This window comes from Haplochromis burtoni, unplaced genomic scaffold (assembly GCF_018398535.1).
Source record: "Haplochromis burtoni strain Fernald_Lab_line unplaced genomic scaffold, NCSU_Asbu1 Contig_1559, whole genome shotgun sequence".
Lineage (NCBI taxonomy): Eukaryota > Metazoa > Chordata > Actinopteri > Cichliformes > Cichlidae > Haplochromis > Haplochromis burtoni.
The window spans coordinates 23367-30252 of record NW_024583920.1 but is presented as its reverse complement, the minus strand read 5'-3'; the positions used below and the strand labels follow the sequence as shown (position 1 = coordinate 30252).

General features: G+C 42.0%; 1 pseudogene; it reads right to left on the bottom strand.

Annotated features, from left to right (window-relative positions):
* Nucleotides 1-428: 428 nt before the first annotated feature.
* LOC121813337 lies at nt 429-6430 on the bottom strand (annotated as a pseudogene).
* Nucleotides 6431-6886: the final 456 nt, after the last annotated feature.

The window sequence follows — 6886 nt, the reverse complement described above, 5'->3', positions numbered from 1 at the left end:
CTTCAGAAACACTGGCATTTTCAACTGTTGTAAAGCAAAATATACTTGGTTCTGAGTGCTAACAATCATTTACATTAATGATTTTTATATTAACATTCTTAGACTTGTATCAGAGCCCACCATCCACTTCTTTGCCTCAGGTGGTCACCTACTTATCGGAAGGTTGGTAGTTCGATCTCTGTCTGCTCCAGTCAGCATGTGTATATTAGATTGAAAGGATTTAAAGAAAAGGAGCTTAGAAACAGTGCATGTGCAAAACGGTGTGAACGGGTGAAAGAGGCAAGTTTTATAAAGTGCTTTCAGTGCTCAGATATAGTAGAAAAGCACTATATAAGAACCAGTCCATTCACAATTACACTGTTCATGTTTTTTAAATTATACATGGAAGCTTTTAGTAGAATCAACATTAGGTAGAATAGAAAAAAATAAAAGCACAAATATATTTACAGAGCTTTGTTGGAGGCTTTGACCACTGGCAGCAGCCTCAGAAGAGCCTCCTCTGAAGCAGAGTATTTCTTCAGGTCAAACACATCCAGATCTTTTTCTGATGACAGTAAGATGAAGACCAGAGCTGACCACTGAGCAGGAGACAGTTCATCTGTGGAGAGACTTCCTGATCTCAGGGACTGTTGGATCTCCTCCACTAGAGAACGATCATTCAGTTCATTCAGACAGTGGAACAGATTGATGCTTTTCTCTGCAGACAGATTCTCACTGAGCTTCTTCTTGATGTACTGGACTGTTTCCTGATTGGTCTGTGAGTTACTTCCTGTCTGTGTCATCAGGGCTCGTAAGAGAGTCTGATTGGTCTGCAGTGAAAGACCCAGGAGGAAGCGGAGGAACAAGTCCAGGTGTCCATTTGGACTCTGTAAGGCCTTGTCCACAGCACTCTGGTAGAAGTGTTTCTCTGCAGATTCTCCCTTGTTTCAGACTTCTGGGAGGTTGTTTGTTGTTCTTCCAGCAGATTGAGTCCAGAGTTGATGAAGGTCAGATGGACATGAAGAGCAGCCAGAAACTCCTGAACACTCAGATGGATGAAGCAGAACACCTTGTCCTGGTACAGTCCTCTCTCCTCTTTAAAGATCTGTGTGAACACTCCTGAGTACACTGAGGCTGCTCTGATATCGATGCCACACTCTGTCAGGTCTGATTCATAGAAGATCAGGTTTCCTTTCTGCAGCTGATCAAAAGCCAGTTTTCCCAGAGACTCAATCATCTTCCTGCTCTCTGGACTCCAGTGTGGATCTGTCTCAGCTCCTCCATCATACTTGACCTTCTTCACTTTGGCCTGAACCACCAGGAAGTGGATGTACATCTCAGTCAGGGTCTGGGCAGCTGTCCTCCCTCTCTGGTTTCCAGCACATCCTCCAGAACTGTAGCAGTGATCCAGCAGAAGACTGGGATGTGACACATGATGTGGAGGCTTCGTGATGTCTTGATGTGGGAGATGATCCTGCTGGCCTGCTCCTCATCTCTGAATCTCTTCCTGAAGTACTCCTCCTTCTGTGGGTCAGTGAACCCTCTGACCTCTGTCACCATGCCAACACAGTCAGGAGGGATCTGATTGGCTGCTGCAGGTCGTGTGGTTATCCAGAGGCGAGCAGAGGGAAGCAGTTTCCCCCTGATGAGGTTTATCAGCAGCACATCCACTGAGGTGGACTTTCTAGGGTCAGTTAGGATTGTAGTTTTGTGGAAGTCCAGAGGAAGTCGACACTCATCCAGACCATCAAAGATGAACACAACCTGGAAGTCTTCAAAGCTGCAGATTCCTGCTTCTTTGGTTTCAGTAAAGAAGTGATGAACAAGTCCCACCAAGCTGAACTTTTCCTCTTTCAGCACATTCAGCTCTCTGAAAGTGAATGGAAATATGAACTGGATGTCCTGGTTGGCTTTGTCTTCAGCCCAGTCCAGGGTGTATTTCTGTGTTAAGACTGTTTTCCCAATGCCAGCCACTCCCTTTGTCAGCACTGTTCTGATTGGTTCATCTCTTCCAGGTGAGGCTTTAAAGATGTTTTCTTGTCTGATTGTTGTTTCTGGTCTGTCTGGTTTCCTGGATGCTGTTTCAATCTGTCTGACCTCATGTTTATCATTGACCTCTGCAGTCCCTCCCTCTGTGATGTAGAGCTCTGTGTTGATCTGATTCAGAAGGGTTGGGTTTTCTGCTTTAGCGTTGCCCTCAAACACACACTGGAACTTCTTCTTCAGTGCAGATTTAAGTTCGCGTTGACAAACTGAAACAAGACATTCTGGGAAAAAAAAGCAGATTATCAGTTCACGTTGTGTAAAGGAAGAGTTGAGTTGCTTTTCTCTAAGGTATGTCCATTTGACCACATGTTGGTCAGTCTCTTGAGACATCAGTAAAATGTCCCATTTATCCAGCAACTTAAAGTTTAGATATATCCTCTTACTGCTCTTCAGACGGTCAGCCAGCTCCTCCTGCTTCATTCTCCTCAGGAAATTCAGTGTGATCTTTATAAATGCCTCTCTGGTGCTCCTCTGTTCATCATCCTTCTGCTGACTCTCTATGCATTCTGGGTAATCTGGACTCAAAACCTTCTGGATCTTCTTCAGCTCGTTCTTCACAAAAGTGATGATGTTGTCCTCCAGCAGCTGGAACAGAATACTTTATGAGTGAGCCAATCAGACTGAAATTATGGAGCCAAACATCAGATCCATATTGGACACACTGACAATCCACTGGTCTACAAAGAGCAGCATGGAGATGACTGTGAACAAAATAGATGTGAAAGTAGTTGTTGTACATGTACAGACCATAAATATGGAGTCCAGCTGTGTTTGATGCTGCTGGGCAGAGTGATCACTGAGAACCTCTGAGCTCTCCTGGTCCACACTGTGGAAGAACTATGAAGAATTAGTTCAAGCACAGAGTAAAAATTCAAAAAGTGACCTTTTAAGATAGTGATTAAGATGATTCTCTATAGTTGTAAAAATTTACTAGTCCTTCTGAATCCACTGAGACTCAACAGCTTAGTGAATTGTATTGAGTTCAAGTACGAAAAGTGTTGCGTATCACTGCTTCAGTAACATGTGAATAAGTAGAAGTTGGTAAAAAAAAACAGAAAAAATGTATTTAACATTCAGTAACTGGCCAGTCTCTCTTCCAGCACCTTAACATCAGCCTTCCAAACCAGGCTGATTAGTACGTTACAGCTGACAGGTAACTGGGGCGCCAGTCCATGAAAACTCTGTGAGTACCTCTCATTTGACAACCTCTGATTTTTTTCATATGTACAATAACTTATGAAATCAATTTTATACTAACTTTAAGTGTCACAATCTAAAGCATCAAAAAAACCAACACTTTTTCAATAACCAACATTAACATCAGTATTGTGGGATATCTAATACTTTCAGTAAACTACAACATAGAGGAATGGGAATTAATATTGCTACACTGGGTGTTTGATCTGTTTTCTCCTAAGTCACTGAAGAAAGATTCAAAATACATATCCTGAGTAAACGTCAAAGCAGATGTCACATACTCCTGGCTCATGGAGAGTTGACAGAAGAGCTACGTTTGTGTTCCATGTATGGCCAAACCAAAGCAAAAGATCCAGATCCAGCAATGGCTCTGCACTGCATTAAACATCAACAAGCACTGTGCAGAAAATGCTTGAAGTCATGTCTGTAATCCTGACACGTGTAAATTACATCAGGTCCAGAGGTTTACAACACCACCAGTTCAGGGCATTTTTGAAGGAAATTGAGGGATTTTATGGCACTTTACTGATGTGCATTACCTTGGAACGGGGTGTGTTGAGGAGATTCTTTGAGTTAAAAGCTAAATTCTAGATATTCATTGAAGTTCTAAACTGGATGTTCTTGAATTGGATGATTCAAAATGGATAATGGCGTTCCTTGTGAACATTACACAGGAGCTAAACATTCTGAACTTAAAGCTGCCAGGTTTTGGACAGCTCATTATAGCGGCCTATGAGAGTGTGAAAGCCTTCTCCACAAAACTGAAACTATGCAAAACTCATCTGTCTGCTATTGAAGTCCTGCAATGGGAGTTTGAAACGTGATTTGCTGACTTGGAGGCATGCGGTGACACTTCCCAGCTGCTTGCAGACCTCCTCTCAGCTGATGTGGAGTGTCCCCACTGAATGCACTGAATTGCAATGCAACAGTGAACTGAAAAATCAGTTCAGGGAAGCACAAGGAAAAGCAGACAAGATTGCTTGTTTCTAAGACATCTGCCTCTTTTAAGAGTTTTCAGGTGTTTAATGTCCCTTTTTGGAAGCAAATATCTGTGTCCCAAAAGGTTGATTCGGTCATCTGGATGCAGTGTTTTAAATGGGAGAAACGTTTCATCACTCATCCAGGTGACTTCTTCAGTCTCAGCTGACTGCAGGTTTCCCCAATCCCCAATCTTATAAACATATAAACATTACATTTGCACAATGACTGCCCAGGATGTGTACATCCTCACCATTAAAAGAGTGTCCACTGGCCTGTGGGTGTAAATAGACTGTGGAGTGCTGAGGTTGAGGATCGAAGCCAGAAACTTGGTGTAGATTCCTCTTGGTATAGCCTGTGGTATGAGGTCCGGTCAATAGCATTGTCTTGTTCTAACTGCTTCAGACAATCTGTCACCCTCTTCCTGTAGCCACTTTCTGGGCCTCATGTATTTTCATCACTAGCAGTGACAAAATTCTTATGATAGTCTTTCTGGTTTAGCAAACGTGTCACCTACCCTTGTCTGCTGGAAGGATGATAATGTTGTTGTCATCAATGATGTGAGTGCCTTCCTGTCCTCCATGTGATGTTAGATTCAGGGGGCTTTGCATTGCTGAAACAGGCTGAAACTTTGGTCCGTAGTTGCTCTGCTTCCACATCTGCAATGTTGTCATTTCAAATTGCTGTTTCTGTGGCTGTGATCAGTTCTAATAATAATAATAATAATGGATTGGATTTATATAGCGCTTTTCAAGGCACCCAAAGCACTTTACAATGCCACTATTCATTCACTCTCACATTCACACACTGGTGGAGGCAGCTACAGTTGTAGCCACAGCTGCCCTGGGGCAGACTGACAGAAGCGAGGCTGCCATATCGCACCATCGGCCCCTCTGGCCAACACCAGTAGGCGGTAGGGTAAAGTGTCTTGCCCAAGGACACAACGACCAGGACAGAGAGCCCGGGGATCGAACAAGCGACCTTCCGGTTACAGATGTGCAAAACTGTGATACTGCTAGATGAAGAAAAAGGAATAAGAGAAAGGGGAGGCACGTTAGGAGGAAGTGAGAGAGAAGGAAAGGCTGGAGGGTGGATGTGAAAGTGAGGACTTCAAATGTATTAACTATGACCGGGAAAAAAAGCAAGGCCACGAGGAAATCTTGAGGGAGGAATTTGAAGTTAAAAATCCAAGGGGTGATAATGTCAGTGCATATGATTTAGAAAATAAAGACAAATTCTGGAGTATGCTCAATGAAATGGAAAAGAGTATGTCCAGGGTAAATAGAGTTGTGATTGGAACAGATTTAATGGACATGTAGATGAAGACGAAACTGTCTTTTCAACATTTTAACAGATTGGAGTTACATTTTTATTTGGTGGATTTTCAGAGTGGAGTAAAATGGAGAGTGCCTTGTTGGACTGGATTTTGCTTCGTAATGCCTGGAAATGATGAAGAATCACTTCAGATAAAATCTGGATCACTGTTTTGCTTGAAGACCAATTTAAATGTTTATATTGACTATTGATTGACTGGAACAGCTCACATTTGGTTTCCTCAGAAAACAAACCTCAATGTGTTTTTATTTCCTGAAAGAAACCCATTATCATTGAAGTCATACACAGCAGTGTGCTGCTGTTTTCTGTCACAAACAGATTTAAAAATGTTGCCTGAGTTTACAGTATAATCAATCATGGGAAAAATGTTTTTTTTTTTTTTTAAGAAGGTTCAAAGAAAAAAAATACTAAAATGATGCTTGGGCTGTTTTATGAATAAAAATAATTTCTGTGCAGGAAACTTAGTTTTTTCTTTCACTTGAATAGTTTGAATGTCATTGACAGAATTACATGTTTGCACTGCAGTTTATATCCAACAACATCAAGCAGTTAATTTGCTGAGAGTTCCTAATACTTCACTTCTCTGCAGCAGAGAGTTGGTGTGTTTTAAATTGATTGGATTCAGGTCCAGGCTGGTTCCTGTGAGTAATGATGGAGCAGTGATGTGAGTGCTGAGCTGTGACATGGAGAAGAGTCATGGACAGTTAGAGATGGTCATCTCACCTCTGAGCTTTGGTCTGGCTCTCATGTTCCCCACACAGAGTGCTTTTAGAGGGAGGGGCTCCCTCCTCTCTGTCCTCACACTGATCCATGCTGCTCAGCTCACACACACTTTCTACCTGCAGAGGAAACAAATCATTCATGTGCACATCAACTGAAATCCTGCTTTCCATCATGTGTGCTGTCCAGATATCAGCTACGTCTTTCCTGCTTCATCTTAGTGTCAGCTGGATGCAGTCAGACAGCAGTGTGAGGCAGAGGAAGCTGCCATCAGCTGATATACTTCTACTATCAGTCCACTAGATGGAGCCATGAAGTTGTAGGTCAGGACACACACAAACACACAAAGTACATTTACTGACAAACACTGATTCACTGTGACTGGAAGTTTCTGTTAATTAACATTAAGTCAATTCAACATGTGTGAATAAATTGTTTAAACATTTTGGCTGATCCAGGATTCAAAGAGGATCCACCGTCTTAACGTGTAAGAGAACTGAATGTGACTAAAGTAGAGAAACCTTTCTTTTTTAATCTCTGCACAGATTCAGCATCATGTGCTTTTAATGACCATGTCCTTATTAAATAGATATACAGTTTTAACAGGATGTTTTATTAAAATTCATTTTAA